Raw genomic sequence first — 21402 nt, forward strand, 5'->3', positions numbered from 1 at the left:
ACCTAATATTTACTGTTATTTCAGAAGTCAGTTCTCTCCAGCCCTTACCTGTTACTTGAAATTCTACTGCCTGAAAGAAATGGGAGACTAATGAGAAGAAAATGGTAGCTAAAAAATAAAAATAAAAAAAATCATTTTTGCCCTTGGGTACATCAGACCTGATTTGCAGCCACGATTACTCTTGATCAATTCTTGTATGTTAATGAAGTACCAACATATTTAAATATTTAGTTCAGGACAGCATATTGTACGTTCAATCTACTTTTTGAAGTCCTGTGAAGTCAAGTATAATTGATGCCTCAATTGCCAGTTTCAGATCATCTGCATCTTGACTTCAGACCACTAGCTCACTATAGGAATAAAATGTGCACTCCATTACTTCTTGACCACCAAGAAATAATGGAAAAAGTGGCAACAACTTACCTATTACTGTACAACTTACCAAGTACTTTCACATATCTTGCTTACAACACTGAACTCAGCAAAAATGGACAGCTGATGTTTTGGAGCAAATTTGGAGACTGAATCAGATTTAATTATTTCAAAACTTCCAAAAACACTAAATAAAAAAGGCGACATAAAGAAAAAAGAAATGTAAAGTCCACTTCCTCAAAAAGCTTGGCAATTCTCCTAATACACTGACTTTGGCACAACAGGAAAACTTAGAAAAAGGAGTGATTTCTTGTTTGAACGCAATACTGAAAAGGAACACAAAATTGATTCAACTCCCACTGGTTATTTCTGAGATTATCGAAGTATAAGCACACAGCAGTACTTCACGGTTAAGGAATAATCTGTTGAGATGTATCTGATACACAGAAAAACCACCATGACACCAGTCAATGATTAAATCAAGAATGAGGAAAGACTAGTGATTAGAGCTTTTCTGCCTGGTGAAACTATTTCTCTAATTTCTTCCTCCTACCTCTGTGCACTTTCCCATTTGCCATTCTCTCCTCAACCCACTGCAATCAGAGAATACCTCGTCTCTCCACAACCACTACCCTGGCCAGTACCAACAAGGACCACATCATTGCCAATTCCAACACCATGTTTAGTCGTCATGTTGCCCCCTCTGTGTTGACACTAGTGCCGATCCCTAAATGTCTCTGGATCGCCAATCTTTGGACACATAATAAGAGTACATGTCCTCACTCCCTTTGAGGTGAGGCAGGTCCTATGATATCACTTATGCCAATGAAATGTGAAAGCAAAGAACATGGGCTGAAATTTTGAAAGCTAGTACCTGGGTCTCCCTAACTTTTCCCCTCTGCCATGGCAACAAGCAATGTGTCAGAGAGTGAAAAGTACCCAAGTTCTGTCAACTTAGTTCCCTAATTACCTCAATAGCCATGGCCCAGGGGTGATTAAGTAACACAGAGCCCAAAGCAACCTATGATGGGTATTTGCATGAACCAGAAACAAACTTGTTATTTTTTATTTTATTTTTTTTGTGGTACGCAGGCCTCTCACTGTTGTGGCCTCTCCCGTTGCGGAGCACAGGCTCCAGACGCGCAGGCTCAGCGGCCATGGCTCAAGGGCCCAGCCGCTCCGCAGCATGGGGGATCTTCCCGGACCGGGGCATGAACCCGTGTCCCCTGAATTGGCAGGTGGACTCTCAACCACTGCGCCAACAGGGAAGCCCCAAACTTGTTATTTTTAAGTCCCTCAGATGAGTTGAGTTTTGTTATATCATAACCTAGCCTATGCTTGAATTCTTTCCTCCTTTGCATTAGCTTGCAGGACCACACTCTTCTCCTTCTTCTCTTGCCTTTACCACTGTTACTGGTCCTGCTCCAAAACCCACTAGTCAGCTCATCTCTTGGATGCTGTGCGAGGCAGCCTCAAAGATGGCGCCCAATGACCCCTACCCTCCTGGTATTCAGGCTCGTGTGTAATCCCCTCCCCTTGAGAGGGGGCAGACAGTGAATCATTTCAAGTCATTACAGCCAAAGTGATAGGATGTCACTTCTGCTACTAATTTGGCTTCTATCTTGCTCACTCTGAAGGAAGCCAGCTAGTTACCAAGTTGTGAGATGCCGTACGGAGAGGCCCAGTCATGAAATGGGAAGGAGGCCTTAAGCCAACAGCCAGCAAGGAACCAAGACCTATCTAAAACCACCTGAGTGTCCTTGGAAGTGGATCCTGTCCCGTCAATCCTTCAGACAAGACCACGGCTTCGACCAACAGTTTGACTACAGCCTTACAAGGTTTTGAAACAGAGGTACCCAGTTAAGCTGCACCTGGAAACCTGACCTACAAAAATGGAGATAACATGTTTATTGTTTTAAATCACTAAATAATGACGGCATCATTTGGGATAATTTTGTTATCTAACAATAGATAACTAATGCAGATTGAGGCATTTCTTTTTCCCCTACTCTCTATATAGGTAGGGCAATTTTATTCTTTTCTGTGGTATTAACTTCACAATAATCACTCCTGAATCTCTATTTTGAGCACTGGCCCCTTTCAAACGCCCTACTAGATATTTTTGCCTGAAGGTCCACACATCTCTTCAACCTCCGCAACTGATACCTCCTCCACTCAACTGCTTTCTGTCCCTGGTAATCCATACGTCAAATGACGTCCAAGCCTTCCCCTTAGCACCCCAGCCAGAAACCTAAGAATCAGCCTGGACTGTCCCTCTCCCTTACTTCCTATATCCGATTACCAAGCTTTACCAATTTAGTTCAGGACCACAGTACCTCTTTCCCAGGCATCTCCCTCTGCACCCACACCCCAATCTCTCATATTCATAGTCTTAGTCACTGTGACCTCTCTAAACAGCAGAGACTACATCCCTCTCCTGCTAACAATATTCCAAAGGTCTGGGATATGAAACTCCTGTCTCCGAGCCTGGAACCCAACGCCTTTGATGATGAGCCTGGTCTTCTAACATTCCCACCAACTTCACGATCAAGTAACATTCGTAGTCCTCCCAACTCAGCCTGCTCTGTCAGGCTTCTGGTCCTGTGCACCCCTGTACCGTTTCCTCTTAGCTCACACACTCACCTGCCCCAGGCTGCTCAGTGAACTCCTACCCAGCCTTCAAAACTACTCAGGCTTTACTGCTTCTCTAAAGCCTTTCCTGATAACCTCCCAAGAGTAAATTATTCCTCTACTCACCTATCACTGTGCTTAGCAGACTGTACTCTATTTTTTTATATGCCTCTCTCCCTCCTTTGAGTCTCTCACCTGAGAACCTCTAGCATCTAGCACAGATCCCAGCCCACAATAGGATATAACAGTGTATTAGACAGAATTTTATTAGATAGCCTAGGAACACTCCTCAGTGTTCAACTCAATAGTGGCTTGAGAATCAAAAGGATCAAAAATATAAGAAACCACCTTCAACCTTCGTAAAAACCCAAAATCCCAACCCCGTGCTCAGGCACCCCTCTGCCGCCTCTTTTGCTAGTATCCCTAAGCTTTTGTCCCATCCTGTCCTCTGCCCCCAGAGTCTTTCCGAAAATTTCACTCAATGTGATGCTCCACCTGCCAGAGCACAGAACAATTCAGATGTTTCTATTAAGGCAAAAAAAAAAAAATTATTTCTCCCTTTTCAGTGTTTTTAAAACCTGCACACAAAGTCCTACTTAAGATATGTTAAGGATACCTAAAATAAGGTGTATTAACCACTCAGTCTTTGCTCCTGTTATCTAGCTAGTTCTTAAAGTAATTCCTAACAGGCAGGTGGGACTATAGGCAGAGGTCCTCCACTCTGGCCGTAAGGAATTTTGGCAAAAATATTCACTCCTCGGGCTCTACCCAGACCTGTTGAACCCACCATGGAAGTACAGTCCAATCAGGTATATTTAAATAAGAGTCCACAGGTGTTCCTGATGCATAGCAAGGATGTGAACCGTTGTTTTATAGCATCTCTCATTCAACCTAGTAATTAGATAATGAGGGGAAACCAAAGAAACGAACTGTCTGTGTCAAGATCTTACAGCTACTGGCCAGCCCAGAGTTCTGATCTGGTTCCCCGACCACTACACAGGTGTAATTCCCCCAAACCATACTGCCTTTGCTACTGGGGCCTGCTGTGAGCTAACACCACAACGGAGACACAGGAGGAAGGCACAGCCCTGCCTTCAAGGATATGCTTGCAAGAAATCTATAAATTAGGAGTGAAGGAGCCAGTTGGAACATGTTTCTTCCATGAGCTGTAAGAATAAACCGAAGACTGGAACAGAGGCTCTGCTTCTTGTAAATTAGGTGTGGTCCTCAGGCTCTGGGGAAGTTCCCAATGCAGGCTAGCAAGTCTAGGCATTCTCTTGGCACAAAACTACTCAACAGTGAAGAGGTATCCACTTAGGTGGGGAACTAGGCAGGCATCAATTGAAGGGCTTCTTTAAGCAAAACCCAGCCACACTTGAAGTGAGCATCTGTGGCCACCAGCCACAGCTAGCCACCCACCACCTAAAACAAGCTAAGAGGTTCCATCTTCCCAGACAGGCACGCCTCCCCAGTTTATTTTAGCCTTCGCTTAGGGCCATAGTCACCTTGCCATGGCCCTAAGCAAACGATCCTTGTCAGGGCAATAACCAAAGCCAGACAGAGAAATGACAAACTATTCCAACAAACTTTTCAAAGAGAGGGGAAAAAAAAAGATATTTCTGAGTTTATTTTTTGTGGGCAGCTGGAAAAATAAATAAATCTACCAAATACCAACACTTCTCCAAAAGTTTTCTTGCCAGGACCATGATGACTGGTGTTAAGAATGCAAGTTTCCGGCAGAGAGAATATGACACATCACTGAGTCAAAGGCAGGTCCAGCCCCGGCTGAAAATCTTTGTCAGAACTGGGTTATGCTTTCACCATAAGAAGTTTAAAATGAGAGCAATGGTGAAGTCCCATCAATGACTCATTTTCCCACACGCTATGCTCACCTTTCAACATGATCAACAGACCAAGTTTCCCATGACCTTCCTTTAGGTTGCAAGCTGTTTCCGGCATTTTGGAGGGTAGTGGCTCAGATTCTAAGGATGTCTCCAGCACTGTGCTGACCTATTCCCCACCAGGAACCCAGAGCAATTAAGATTGCACAAAACAGTAATGACAGTAAAAATTTGTGGACAAGAAAGAGGGAGCTAAGAGGCAAAGAGTGCAAGTACACTGTATTCATTCTTCTCCAACTTTTAAGAGAAGACTGGTCTATAAGCTGACGTCTGTGCTGTGGGAACCTAAAGCTATGATGCTTGAGAATAATCAGTCCTGATCCAGGACTTCCAGACTATTGCACGTGTGCATATGCGTGCTTGAGCACCTGCGCACTCTCACACACACGCTCCTTCCCTCTCCGTGGGTTTCAAGGGCAGCAGAATCACTGTTACCTGCTTCCTCTTCCCTCTTCTTCCCAGGGAAGCCTAAGGAAACAGCAGGAACTCTGGGGCAAGCAGTTGCGACTTTCTAGGAGGTGACACCATCCTCCAGCCCAAAAGGAACTGTCCAGAGTGAATGGCAGGCATGGGTGCTGACCCATGGAGGTTGGGAGCTGCGGGATTAGAGGGGTGTTTCCATGAACAGGAGGAGGAAGAAGAGCCCTCAGCGTAGTGGCAGGAGGGAATCAGTGCACAGAGCCCGCAGCCTCCTTCCCCTCCTCAGTTCAAACTGTCAGAAACCAGGCCTTGAGCGGGGCCGTCCTCCCAGGGCAGCAGGGATACCTCACAAGTAAACAGGGAGAAGGATCCATCTTGAACCATCCTGTTCTGTGCTCTGCCCTGAACACAGTTCAAAGGCAACAGTAAAATTTAAGTTAGCGTAACTTCTAGAGCAAAACGACCTCAGCCTCAAACAAAATCTCCTTCACAGTGGTTTCTGAAATAAATCTTTATCAGAACACAAAAGCATTCATTCCCTGTATATGGATAGCTAGAAAAAGTGAACACTGATATGAATCACAGGTTAGCAAACATTTTTGAATAAAGGCCACAGAGTAAATATTTGAGGCTTATGGGCCAAGAAGTAATAAAGGATATTATATTTAAACAACAAAAGAAAACCTCCCACACATTTGCCAAAACTTGAAAAATATAGGACAATTATTTGTAATATAAACCTCCTAATGTGAAGAATGATATCCTATTTGGGAGATGACAATTTGCTTAACTGGGGTTCAGAGTCAGTGCCCCTTATCAAAATCAACTGTGAACGTTAATCTGTCAATGCTGATCTGTAATGCAATTCTACATATTTCATCTCTGAAATGTCTTTTCACACTTATAGGCAATACCAAATACTTATTATATCCATGAGCAGAGGGTTTTAGTTAAGTATATTCATCATTTGGGTGGCATTTAAGAAATTCGGTTAAATGCTTCTCTTGATATTTTCCTTTTAGCATGTCATTAGATTGCAGATTCTTCACTTCCAATTGAAATTAGGTGGAAGTTCCTGATTTTCACAGTTAAATGGATTTTGAAATATGGAAACTTCCTTTGTCCTTGCATTGAGGTCTGAAAAGCAGTACTGGTACTTAGTTTAAGAAAATGTATTTGCTACAACCTTGTTTGGGAACAGAGATCTCTTCATTTTTGACAGTACAGGAAATACATAAAGCAGCTTGACATTACTAGTGAGATGACAACCAATATTGTTTGACTAAATGACAACTTCAATATTAAGTTTCACCTATAAGTGTTGCTTTGCCTTGTAGTTTTATGTTGAATTCACTATCAACTCTTCAGTGAAAGCCTAATGTCCAAAGCCATTCAATGCTCAATAATGGTGGCTAAAGGCAATTCTTCCTTTTAAGAATTTTCACCTCAGCCCTGGGCTTAAAGATTTTTGTGAAGAACACACACACACTTTTACCATATCAGGCCATCAAACTGTTTGTGCAGTAAGGCAAATGAGGATATACAGCTTCTGTTTTTTGACAAAAATTCATAGAGTTGACCAACATTAACCTAAGAGAACAAATGAAGTTCACTAGCATCACTTGTTCAATAGCACAAGACAAATTCTAAGTATCTGCAAAGTCCTGGTGATAAAAACAGCGAAAGGCTTTAAATACCTTACATTTCCAAGAGCTTTGTAGATTTATCCAACTAAGCCTTTTTCTGCTTTACACGAACCGGGTTGGCCAAAAAGTTTGTTCCAGTTTTCCATAACATCAAGACCCGAACGAACTTTTTAGCCAACCCAATATTTTTATCATCATCGATCCTAAACCACCTTAGCAGATTCCACTTCAAACTGTACTGAATTCGTATTCTCTTCATTTTTTGGAAAATCTTATGTTCTATACAGACTATTCAGAGAGGCTAACTTTTCTGTCACTTCAAACTCTGTGCTGACCCCTCAGGAAAACAGCAACTGAGTGGTACTGGTACTATTTGTCAACCCATCAAGAGCCAAGGAAAACCAGCCAAAACCATTTGCCTTGTTAATTAGCTACTGACATTGAGCCCAAAGACCTCAACTCCTTCAGCAACAGTTCTCTCCTCAAGACTAAGAGTTTGAACGATTTTGTTCTCTCAACACATTTCTTCAGCTGCTGCAGTAAAACATGTTTTCATTAACTCACCGTCAAACAGCTTTTCTGGCTTGGCTAACAAACAAGCCACTTGGAAACTTACACTGGCTGCACCTCATTTTCAGTTTTTATTTTTGGGAAGAAACTGCTGTTATGAGATACTGGGTTTTAAGTCTTCCCATTTTTTACTGTCACATTCCTGTGCGTTGGGCATATTGTAATGAGTGCTCAATCTGCTGATGGAGATGTATATTCGTTTAGGGCAGTTATCTCGTCGGCATGTAATAACTAAGATGCTCTGCCATCTCACCAGTAATAAAGTAACCTACACTCCACTGTGCCTTTAAAGCACACCACTCACAGCCCGCTTTTCTCCTCTCTCCTTGTTTTGACATCAAGGATATGCACTGATAAATAAAGTGTCACTGTAAAGCCATACACGTGACAGTGAACACTGTTGAGTGAGAACTTTACCACTGATTTGCAGTGCACAGAGCGGCAGTGCTAGGTGACAAGGGTGCTCTCCACAGCCTCTGTCACAACTCCTCAACTTTGCTGTTGCAGCGAGAAAGCAGCTATAGACAATATATAAACAAATGAGCATGCTGTGGTCCAGGAACACTTTACTTCTGGCAAACCTCGTGAAATCTGAGTTTCATAAATTTTTACATTATATGTCATAAAACGTTACTCTTTTGATTTGTTTCCATCACTTTAAGATGAAAAAACATTCTTACAGGCAGTACAAAAACAGGAACTAGCCATTGATTTACACCGATGGATTTGGATCCATCAGCAAGGTTACGTCAGCATCATACTCTTACCCTTTCCATTTGAGGAAGGTGGACAGAAAGCAGAATGCCACTGGGTCCATGAGGGAGTAGACATGATGACAATATAGAATGAAGAAAAGAGGGGGATTAGAGATGCCACTGATAAACCTTGTCCATTTCATAGTTTTGCTCAGGTCTAGTCCATTTGCCTTCAGAGAAATTTCGAATGACAAGATCCCTGATGCCTGATTACAGGTCTGGTTGTTATTACAGTAACCACCACCATCTATGGACTAACGTCCCAGGCAGTGACCTTGGAGTTTTACATTTAAATCCTCTCTATACAGTTATGACATTGGCGATATTATTCCCCAATGAGAAAACTAAAGTTCAGACAGGTTACATGATTTCCCACCAGTCCTACTACTGGTAAATAGCAGAGCAAAAATATGAACTCTGGCCTGTCTGATCCTTAACACTGCTGTGGACAGCCTGAGTAGGGCACCTGGGCTGTCAGGGAAGTGAGCTCAAGGAAATAGCAAATGAGGCCAGGAAAAAAAAAAGAAAAAAAAATCAGTCCTTTAGCAAAGAATGGCCCCTCTAACTGGGAAAGTCATTCTCTTTGACCAAAACTGAGGCTTACTAGGGGCAGACATGGTTCAAAGAAGAGAGGAATTGGGTTCTCATCAAGCCAGCCACACCCTGTAAAAGCAGGTATAGAACAGCACAGCCTCGTCACCTCCTCCTGGTAAGAAAGGCAAATGTGTAGGTCACATGCAGAGGCACCTGGCTTTGGATGAGCATGGTTTCCATCCCTCCTGGGTGACTGCTCCAGGGTCATGGGCAGTAGAAGAGGGAGGGGAAAGTGTTTATCCAACTTGACTCCTCCCCCATCCCATTCCTGGCCCCTTCCATCTTCCTTAACAGACGGGCCTGGGAACCTGCCAATAAGATAAAGATCGAGTACCCAACTCTCCCCAGTAGCTCCACCTGGATGGATGAAGGAAGCCTTGGTTAGAATGCTAGAACTTATTAAGGAAAATTATCATAGGTCATTAATACCTTAATGTTAGTTTTCTAAACTTTTATCAAATTTCTAGTTGCCCTAGGTACTTAGAAAAGAGAAATATTAATGGTTGTGGGGAGAGCAAACAGGTTGGAGAAGTACATAAAAAGGTGCAATTTGATCTAGTTTGATGTATGCTTCGAAAAAGTAGGATTTGGAGAGACAGAAGGAACACATGACAACATTCCAAGGAAGAAAACTGCCCTAAGTCAGAATGAGGCTAAGCATTAGGGTCACAGATAGAAAGTATGAAAAATGATGCTGGAGAAACAAAGTGGGCTTAAGGCAGTCAGAGTAACATGAATTTAAGACTACAGGAACTAGGGCCCCAAAGAGTAGGGAAATACTTCAAAACAAGATCTGGGGAGCTATCAGATGTAGCATCTGTAGAAGAGATAGATCCAGTTGAAGGGGTTAGAATCAGAGAAACCAGAAAAAACCTATAGTGGTAGTTAGGAGAAATATTGTCTCTCTTGCTTCTGCAAGTCTTCTATCAGCTTTTCTTCTGGATGATCTTTTCAAGGATTCTGGATAGCCCCCAGACTTGGAAGACAATGTCTCCCTGTGGGGCAAAGGGCTGATGTGTTTTCTGTCCAGGAAAATGAAAAGAACATCTCCCTCTGGGGCAAAGATTAGGCAAGGTTTGCTAGAGCTTCTTGTAGAGAATGAGATTTTCTGAGCTCAGGCTTCCCTGCCTGTGACACAAACCCACCAAGTCAGTAGCATCTACCTGGGCATTTCCCAGTGGGACTTAGGGGCTATGGGGAATCAATGTGAACATGAAAGTACTGCCACCTGCTAGGCTGTGAGTAATAAAGTCCTCTCTCTGACTTAGGATTCTCGTGTCTTCTATCAGCATCCATGAAACTGTGGGAGGGTAATTTGTTAGCTTGTGATCAGGATAAAATCTCAAACTCCTCAGTTCTTGAAAAACCACCACCAGACTGGTGTCTCAGTGTAGCAGATTTGCAAGATTCAGGTCAACAAGTATAAATCAAATGTTTTTCTATATATTAGCAGCAACTCGTTGGAAAATTCTATTTAAAACTCTATTCCATTTACAGAGTGAAAAATCATATAACACTTAGGAAAACATTTAACAGAAGATATTTTAAAATGCCAATCTGAAAATTATAAAACATAATTGTAGAGACATACCATGTTCATGAATTGGAAGAATAAATATTACTAAGGTGTCAACTATTCCAAATTGATCTATAGCAACAGTTTTCTATCTCTGTTCTCAGGGCTCCTTTGACACTTTAAAAATAACTGAACATCCCCAAAAGCTTCAATTTATGTGAGTTATATGAACTTTACCACTTAAAATGAAAAAAATATTTTAAATGATCACTCATTAAATGCTAACATATTATAAAAATTCATTCTTCTAAAATAAATTTTAAGTGAAAATATTTGCATTGTTTTACATTTCTGCAAATATTTTTAATATTTAACATAATACAAGATAGCTGGATTTTCCTACCTGCTTCTGTATCTAATCTATTACAATATCCCATATTACATAGCCTCTGGAAAACTCATTGTAAACTCCTGAGAGAATAGGAGCAAGAAAGCAAATAATGCCTTAGTATTAGGAAAACAGTTTTGACCTGGTAAATGTCAGGGTTTCCAGATTCAAGAGAATGCAAACTGTAACCCCACTGGGCTTTAAAAAATAAATATGGCAAGCTGATTCTATCATTTATATGGAAATACAAAGGGTCTACAAACATCAAAAAACAGTTCTGAAAATGAACAAATTTGGAAGATTTACAGAATTTGATTTTAAGACTTACTTTCGAAACTATAGTATTCAAGACAGCATGGTTCTAGCATAAGGAGATCAACAAATAGATCAAGAGAATAGGCTAATAATTACCACAAAGCAGAGGAGATATAGTTGACTGATTTTTTATTAAAAGGTGCCAAAACATTCCAAAAGGGGAAAAGAGCCTTCTCAAAAAATAATGCTGGAACTAGACATCAGTATGAGGGGAAAAAAAAAAAAAATGAACCTGGGTCCTTACCTCACACTACACACAACTCAAAAGTTAATCACAGACCTAAATGTAAAAGTTAAAAGTATAAGGCTTCTAGAAGAAGTCACAGGAAAATATCTTTCTAACTTGGGGATAGGGAAAGATTTCTTAAATAGCACACAGAAATCAACCATATAAAAACAGATGAATTAGACTTCGAAATAAACAACTCCTGCTCAAAGACATTTTGAAAATTAACAGACTAGCCACAGATGGGAAGAAAAAAGGCAGTGTATGTGTGACCAAAGACTGATATCCAAGATATGTAAAGAATTACAACTTAATCAGGGAAAAACTCAGTAAACAAATGGGCAAAATACTGAACAGACATTTCACTAAGGAAAATACAGATGGCCAATGTGTGCACTAAAAACCATTCACCATCCATAGTCATCAAGGAAATGCAAATGAAAAACACAGTGAGATACCACAATACACTAAGGAAGATAAATATTCAAAAGACTGACAATATCATATGTTGGCACAGATATGGAGCAACCAGAACTCTCACATCCACTCTTAGTGGGAGAGTCAAATAGTAAAACCACTTTAGAAAAAGGTCTGACAGTTTCTTACCAACCTAACCAAACACCTACCTTGCTACACAGCAATTCCACTCTTAGGTGTTTAACCCAACAGAAGTGAAAGCATATGTCCACGCAAAGACTAGAAACAATCCCTTGGTATTCAACAGATGAATGGGTAAACAAACTGGTGGATTATACAAAGGAATACTACTCAACAATGAAAAGGAATGAACTACTTATTCAGATGATAGTATGAATGAATCTCAAAAACAGTACAGAGAGTAGAAGAAGCCTTATAAAAAGGGTATACACTGTATGATTCCATTTATACAAAGTCTTAGAATAGGGAAAACTAATAATGAAAAGAGCAGAAGAGCAGTTTTCTCTGGGGTAGAAAGTAGGATAAGTGGGAAAAGGCATGAAGAGACCTCCTAGGTAACATGTATACATTTCCCAAAATTCAAAGGGCACATGTAAGAATTGTGCTTTTCAGTGCATGTAAAATTTACATTTAAGTGATAAGCAAAGAGTGACCTCTACTTAGTGACACGTATGCTAAAGCATTTACAGGTAAAAACATACTGATGATGTACCATCTTAGTCTGAAAAGCATCAAGAAACCAGGATGGACTGATGGATGAACACTGTAGTTCCAAGGTAGAAGAACCACTATGAGATTTGTTAGGAAAATGAAATTATTCATAAATATAGACTAAATTATACTCCATAACCACTTTGGGGAATAATTAGGGACAAAGTAATCAAAGTGAAAGGAACATGCCAACCAAAACTAGTAGTTCCTCCAACTCAGTACCAGGCAAAAAGCCCCTTGTTATTGTTATACGATCTAATATAATCCAGTACTTGGCTACAATTCATTTTCAGTTTTCATTTGTTCAACTGTCTCCAAGAGCCATTTCAGAAAAAAAATTATAAAAATATCATTTTTATTTTTAAAAAAGCTGCCACACACAATAAAATTCCAGCTGCTGTAAAACATGAGTTTTTTAAAAATGTAAACACTACATTTTAACTTGAAAACCAGAAGCCTTTCTGACCTCCTAACTTTCTTTTGAAAATGAAAATAATCCTCCTTCTGATCACTTTGCTATTGAAGACCACAAATATTTCAGTTTTATCCATCAGAAACACATTTCCAGAAAAAAAGTGAATTTTAAATTCAGTGCTACAAATGGCATGTAAAAGTTCCCTCCCCTCTCTGCCCCGCCCCCGCATACATCACAGTCACACACACACACACACACAGACCCTCAAGATCATTTACACACAAGCCCAAGTTAAAATGTAAACCTTGGGCTTCCCTGGTGGCGCAGTGGTTGGGAGTCCGCCTGCCGGTGCAGGGGATGCGGGTTCGTGCCCCGGTCTGGGAGGATCCCACATGCCGCGGAGCGGCTGGGCCCGTGAGCCATGGCCGCTGGGCCTGCGCGTCCGGAGCCTGTGCTCCGCAATGGGAGAGGCCACGGCAGTGAGAGGCCTGCGTACCGCAAAAAAAAAAAAAAAAAAAAGTAAACCTTAATGGCAAAATAATTGTGCCATTATACTTAGTGCTTAAACTATTCCCAATAAGAAGCAAAAGCAACACGTTACTAAAATCCACTTACCCTGAATGCATTTATTCCTACAGATATTAGAATTAAATATCTGTGTGTGTTCTAGGACTAGTGAACTTTAAAAGGGGTGAGTCAAAAGAAAAGAGATCCGTATTACCATTGTCATTTAGCCTCTCCACATTTATTTCCTCTCAACCTGCTTTTCACAGTTTCAGAAACCCAAATTCTCAACCATCATGCACCAGCCTGTAAACTAACTTAAATAATCCCTGGTTTTAAAACTTGAACAGTAGAAGGGTAAAGCATGTGGGAGTGAAAGTCTGCAGTTTAAAAATAGGCCTATGTGCACAGTCCAAAGTCAGCTTGCAAGAGAGGAACTATGAAGAATTTCTAATACTGCCTGAACCAACATCTAGAAGAAGTTGGATTTCTTTTTCCAAGCTTCTCTTGCCTATTTTCTTTTTTAAAGAACTGAATGAAAGGCCAGTCTGCCTGCCAGAAGTCTAGGAATAGACTGTCTTCATATTTGCCATAGACGTATCTGAAGTCTTGAAGGCATTTCTCCATTTTTCAGGGATGTGTCTGATTTATATTCAGAAATTCACACCATTTTCCTCTGTCTCGGTGAAAAAGCTTTTATGCTCTTATTTTATTGCCCCCAAGTTAGTTTCAAAAATCCACTATAATTATATGCTGAATGAAAAACATTCTCCCCTCCTGCAAAATCATCTTACGATTTCCTTACCTATCTGGTATATGAAAATGTGGATACCCCTAACTGAAAGTATCCCTGTACATTTCCCACCTCTTTAGACCCAGACTTCCTAACCACAAGCCTCTCAAATCTGAAGGCTAAGAGTGAGAGTGTTTGGCTCAGCTGTTTTAGTCCTAGAGGGGTTCTCTGTCTTACATCTAGATTTTTCAGTTCAACCGCTACACTGGGCACTGTGGTCCTAGCAAGTCTAAACAAAAAAAAGGAGTCCCTTTAAGGTGTTTGAAATTAGATCCCAAGGCTCACTTGAGGTTTCCACATTCATTCTTTTGATTTATGGGTCTCATTACTGGGGATGGCTGAAATAGCTCTCTTCTTTCTATCCACCAGTGGCTTCAAAGCACTGTACGCTTGGTTACCCAAGTACATTAAAACTAATTTAAATCATCTTAAGCACCAGTGTGCTCAACAAACCAGAAAAGACCCTGGAATCCAAAATATATGGTCACATTTTATACTTAACGGGACACAAAGTAGCAAATCCATCAACATAATGGTATGGCTTGTTATGGGCACAGGCAAGACACTTCTTAAACATTGTACTACCTAATTCTGCCTTTTAAAGATGAAATTCACATCATCCTTCAGCTCCTGAAAGGCAAACTTAAATTAATGATGACCACTTATAAGGATAACTCCAAGTGACCGTGAATGTGTATGGCTGTGAGAAGACAAATGCCTGTATTTGTGTAAACCACAGGTAAAATTAACAATCTGGCAGCATTTTCCATCTTCTCCTTGAAGCATAGTCATTTCAATGCACACGTCATGTCACTTCCTGAGCTTAAAAGGAAATGCTTTTTCTCTTGCTACACTTACACTAAACTGACATTCTCAAAATAAAATAAAAATAGGAACAATTGAATTACTATCAGTTAAACAGAGTTTCTGGAATCAAAGTATAACCAGGGTTTCCCTGGTGGCACAGTGGTTGAGTCCGCCTGCCGATGCAGGGGACACGGGTTTGTGCCCTGGTCCGGGAGGATCCCACATGCCGCGGAGCGGCTGGGCCCGTGAGCCATGGCCGCTGAGCCTGCGCGTCCGGAGCCTGTGCTCCGCAACGGGAGAGGCCACAACAGTGAGAGGCCCGCGTACTGCAAAAAAAAAAAAAAAAAAAGTATAACCAAAAAACTTGACACTGCTTTTCTGTGCTAAAAATCATATCAAAATACGAAATTCAATAAAAATTGCTTCTTAATGTGCTATTAATAAATTATCAACTTGAAATGCAGATACGCAAAATTGATCTTGTGTATTTATTATATAGCAACTATGTATGATTCCATATCTAGAAAAATATTCCAGAACATTCACATTCTTTAAAAAAATGCTTGATTTAATGGGAAGAACTAGGTTTAAAAGTTATTCGAGTTGTTTTATTTCTGGCTTTGCTTCGGCAAATCACACTTTGGAAGATTTAGTTTCTCATCTGTAATGGAGGTAGGTTAAGTTCATTTCCAATTTCCTCTAGGCCTCTAAGAATCTATAATCAATGGTCTTTTGCAGGCATTAATCTCTTTCAAATAATAGCTTTTAATGCTAAATATAATTCCATTACTAAATTCTTACTACTTTCGTAAATATTGGCAAATTTCTACATACTTCCTTGTAGATAGTTATTACTGGTCTCCAAGAACTTTAGAAACACCGTAAAACACTTCTCATTTAACAGTTACCACTTTGAGGAAGTGGAGAAGTCCAGGTATACCGAGGCCAAAGTAACTAGAATCCAAAGATAGAAACATTTCTAGGTTTCTAACTCTTTACCTAGGAATCAAGTTGAAAGAGCTCCCAATGGCCAAAGGTGGGATAATTTGAACAAAATAATGATCATATAACCGGAAGAATAAAATGAGACTAAATTAACATAAATAAATGATTGAATAACTAAGTGGGGAAGAAGAGACAAACCCTTGATTTACAAATAACGTATGAAGATATGTCCCTGCTCCCTTCCCCCTCCAGACAGACAGCTTAATTCCCCTTTCCTTGAGTGTGGATGGCATTCAGTGATTTGCCTCCAAAGCACGGAGTATGAACTGTGGAAACATTAATTTTACAGTGGCAGAATCTGGCAGACAATACCTTAACCAAGTGGTCAAGATAAATATCACCAGTGATAATTCAAGTTCCTTTCTCAAACACTCTCATATGATGTGATGAAAAAGGCACTTGACCTTTGCAGTATTCTTCTCCCAAACCCATAATCCTAGTCTGGTCATAAGAAAGCACTGATAAACCCAAATTTACAGACATCCTACAAAATACTTTCAAAAGTGTCCAGGGAAGACTGAAAAACTGTCGATTACAGGAGATTAAGGAGACATGACAACTGAGTGTGAAGTGTTATCCTGTCCTGGAACAGAAAAAGGACATTAATGGAAAAACTAGTGCAGCCAGAATGAAATCTATACAGTCTGTAACACTATACCAATGTGAGTTTTAGTTTTCACAAATGTACCATCATTATACAAAATGTAACATTAGAAGAAACTAGGTGAAAGATAGGGGAACTCCCAGTATTATCCTTGCAACTTTTCTGAAAAACTAAAGTTATTCTAACTACAGTTTATTAATATTAATAAATCAAGATGTTCTTTAAACATTTAGAGTCAAATGTTTTACATGGTGACTCAGACTCCATAAAAACTCACTGAATTAAAATATGCCGATATGGGACTTCCGTGGTGGTCCAGTGGGTAAGACCCCATGCTCCCAATGCAGGGGGTCCAGGTTTGATCCCTGGTCAGGGAACTAGATCCCACATGCATGCCGCAACTAAGAAGTCCGCGTGCCGCAACTAAGACCCGGCACAGCCAAAATAAATAAATATATTTTAAAAAAATATGCCAATAATCCAAGGAATTTTGAAATATGCTGAATAAAATAAACATCTTAACACCTCAAAGATATTCCCTAAAGAAAATTTTGAGATACATTCGTTGTTTTAAAGCACTGTTTCATGATAACTCACGATTTTATGGAATTATAAAGTAAGAAAAGCTTCCCATTTTCCATAAAGGAAAACTCTCCCCAGTCCAGAGATATCTACTAGGTACTTGGACTTCCTCACCTTTAACTCCAGTTCTGAACTGTAAAGGGAGGACTGAGAAAGGAATGCAGAAAATTGTCAAGTCAATGACCTCACGGAGGAAGTATCTTCCTGAAAGTCAAATAAGGGAGAACACTGAGACTGAACCTCGTGTGTGATCTGAGATTTCCCACAACACAAGGAGTCTGTCATTTGTGCCCTAGTCAGACATCAGCTTAGGCGATGCACTGAGCGATCTGTGCCCCCTTCCCTGCCTGTCTGCACAGGTGAGAAAAGTGGAGAACCCAGCGAATGGAGAGGTGAGCTGTGAGACGAACAGCCTGCCCTTCTGTCAACTGTAGGGCAAAGAAGAGTGGCCATCCCATGAGTCAAGTGGACAATCACAGAAAATGAGCAGGGCGGTGTTCTGTGTTTGCCCTAGTGTTTTCTTCTTCCTGGGCACCTAGAGGGACTACATTTCCCAGTCTTCCTTGAAGTTAGGTCAGGACCTTGTAAGTTCTCCCCAATGGACATGTGAGTGGAAATAACTCTCTAACTCTAGTTATAGGCAAGTAAGAGTGGGTGTGAGATAACAATATACTAAACCGAATGAGTTGTACACTTTAAAACTGGTGAATTGTGTGGCATGTTAATACTATCTTTAAAAAGATGTTATCGGGGGGGGGGGGAAATAAACGTGGGTATGAGTCTCTAAGCTCTCTCTCCTGAACTCAGAGTTGGAAGCAAAGAACTACAAGATGAGGGGCTGCAAAGTGGAAGCAACTGGGCCTTTGATTCACTATTGGAGAAGAGCCAGCATGGTGAGCCACAAGTGCCACATTGAACTATGACATCAATGTGTTAAGCTATTGAGATTGTATTTGTTATTACAGTGAAACTTGGTCTATCCTCATTAATGTAAAGATAGCTTAAGCTTTCTTGCTTAGTATCCTACTAAAGGTGGTTACTCATAGGTACCAGCAATGGACACTCATTCCTAACCCATCCCTCCACCCTGCCCCAAACCTCAGAGGACTGAAAGTAGACCATGCACCACTTCCTTCTTCCATCAACCTAGCCCCAACTCTCAACAGAGACTGAAAGAGAAGGAGAATTTTTTAGTCTAGTTTGAGATTGGAGTTTTAAACTGAAAGAGACCCAAAAATCATGGACTCTGACCAAGATGGTAGATTTTAACAAAGCATAATTCTAAAATGGCAATTATGAAAAATAAAACCATTTATTGTTAAAGACTCCTCGATAAACCTATTTCCCTTAGCATCTCAGTCTCTGCTTTGTCCTGTATCTTGGCTCTACGCGTTTTTCTTTTAGACAATATAAGTTTATTGTCAATATAAAGTATGGTTGCCAAATAGTAAATCAGGTCCCTAGACTCACACATAATACCAGACACTGACTATTTGGGGGTTTTTTAAAAATACATTTCTCCTAGATTTCAATAAAGGAGTTTCTTTGTTTTGTCCAACATTTTCCCATTCACTTTTGGATGGAAAATGTTTAAATATGTCTAGAGAACCTAATTTAATCTTAGCTAGATATGAACATTAAAAATGGTTCACAATTTAATGAACATTAGCAGACACCTCTTTCAAAGAATCAGTGCACCATTAAAAATGTTTTCACCTAAAGCTTTCTAAATACCACACATGCATATATTTGGCCATCAGTAAAATGTAGATTATGAGCGCTCATGGTTATTTCCCATAACAACGGTCATATGACATGGCCTTCCACTGGAGAGCCAGAAAGCTGCCTTGGTCCTGGCTGAAGTGTCATGGCTCTGGACAAAAAAACACATGGAACGCCACATGAGCTTGTCCGCCTGAGGCACCGGCATGAGACCAGGCTGAAACCCTAAAAGTCAATGACTATAAAACTGGACTGAGATATGCAAAGCTGACTCCCAGCTTCACACACATCTGTTTAAAATTCAAACAGCTTGTGCAAACCATGGATCGGTATTCCAATAAAACTGCAAAGGGCTGTATTCATTTAAAAAGAAAATGAATGTATGTGCCCATGTCTTTGGGTTCAACATTTCCTGGGGAGAGTTGACAGGCCTACTAGGACTGAGATGCTTGTAAGCCTAGCAGAATGAACAAGGTGTGGGAACAGAAATCAGCCGGCTTTTGATTAGAAATCACCAGCATCCCCGGGCCCATAACACACCATGCAGGAGGCCAAGGCTGCAGACCCCCAGCAGCTTCACACAGATTATAAAACTTGGCGACACCAGCTTTGGGAACCCAAGAGTAGCCCTAAGTGCAAGTGAGCCATCACAAACAAAACCCTGCTCTGAGGCAATGCTGATATATTGACAGGTACATCCAGAGAATTCTCAATTTCAGCAAAAGCAGGACCACCATAGTTGGGATGAAGGCGGTTACCTACCTGCTTTCACAGCACTTTCCCTGCCTTAACTCACTGAACTTCACAGTAAGACTGAATAGTGACTGTGCTCATCTTCTGGCTAAAGAAACTTCATCAAAAGGTTCAATAACTTGCCCAGATTATAAAGCTAGGATGACGCAAAGGAGAAACCTGACCCCAAGAGTTCTAAATCCAGGGCTTTTTCCCTAGACCAAAGCTCTCATACCCCACTTTTAGGACATTCAGGTGACAATATAGGTTCAGAGATATCTGCATGATCTTATACATAGAATAACTTCTACTCTTTGAGTGGCTGTCAAAAGCTAAGTTGTAGCATCTCGGTCTCTGTCTGGAAAAATTGATTCCAGAAACAGTACACAACTCACCTATATGTTGGCTATCAAAATGCGTAAGTCACTTAATGATTATATATTCTTTAAAAATATATAGGACTCCAATTTTTTTTTTTTAATGGTGGTAGTTGAGGATCCTGAATCCAGCCAGGTATATAAGCCCATGAGGTTAGATGATCTCCACTTCTAGCTTCGCAGTAAGGTTTCTGATTGTGCTTGTTTTAAAGCTGCATTAACTCGGTCTATCAAGCCCTCAAAATGGGCCTAGTTCAAACTGAGATGAAAAGTGTAAAACTACACACTGGTTTTCAAGACTTAGCATAGAAAAGCCACTGTAAGATCTCATTCTCTATTGATTACATGAAATAAAGTTTTAGATATATAGGGTTACACAAAATGTATTACTGAACAATTTCATCTTTTTGCTTTTTAATGTGGCTACGAGGAAAATTAAAATTACATACGTGGCTCGCATCATGTTACTACCGGACAGTGTTATCCTGAAGGCAGAATTCGCCATCAAAACTGTCGCTACCAGAGATGGCATTAACAGGCCTCGCAGAACCTCTGCAAGGCTTTCCCTCCTTCCCTCCCAGCTGCCAGAGCCTTGCCAGCAGGGCACAGCCCTGCCTCCTTCAGTAACAGCCCCCCTCCTTCTCCACAGCCCAGCCCACACCTCCCAGACTCTCAGATAAGCAGGGGCCCCACTCAATCTATGGGGCACGGCCTTCTCTCCTTCCTCTTCCCCTCTCCTGTCACTGCTGCCACCCTTCCCAGTGCAGGAAAGACTGACGGGTGTTTCAGGGATTTTTCAGTCTCTGAGACCAGGATGATTTTGTAAATAAGTTCCAGCACATTTCCTTTTGTATGCCAACGGCCTACGAACTTTTATGATCATGTACCACATCAGAAATAAAGTTTAGCCTAACCCCCAATATATGGTTATTTACAAATTATATACATGTTTACTGCATTAATATGTACATTATACATCAAATACAATTTGGAAAGCTGAGATAAAAATGCAGTTAAGAACTTAAAAAATGACTTTGCTTTATCTTTTTTGTTTTCACTAAAACATTTCAGTGACTGCAACGTGACCATCTGCTTCATTTTTGTTTTTTTTAAATCTTCGTTTAACACTTTTCCGATAGAGCAACTCAAAGGTCTAAGTTTAGTGTATTTCGATATTCAGCTTCAAGGTCTGGTTTAGCTAAAATAGACACCTGACAAAGACAGACCCAGAAAGAAACGTGCTTCCAAAAACCTCACGTTTCAGTCTCATACACTAATTTCTCAAAGGCTTAAAAAAAAAATTAAAATTAGTAGCTTTCTTTGTCCTGTCACTCGATTGGTCTTGCAAACTAATTGGAAGATGTTTTAGTTCAGTTTG

At 40.5% G+C, this 21402-nt stretch overlaps 1 protein-coding gene across 4 annotated transcripts in view; it reads right to left on the reverse strand.

Annotated features, from left to right (window-relative positions):
- LTBP1 (latent transforming growth factor beta binding protein 1) overlaps positions 1-21402 on the reverse strand; it is a 424505-nt gene that overhangs the window by 315792 nt on the left and 87311 nt on the right. The gene's annotated exons all lie outside the window — the stretch shown is intronic.

The sequence above is a fragment of the Mesoplodon bidens genome (genome assembly GCF_964165515.1).
Source record: "Mesoplodon bidens genome assembly, chromosome: 14".
Classification (NCBI taxonomy): Eukaryota; Metazoa; Chordata; class Mammalia; order Artiodactyla; family Ziphiidae; genus Mesoplodon; species Mesoplodon bidens.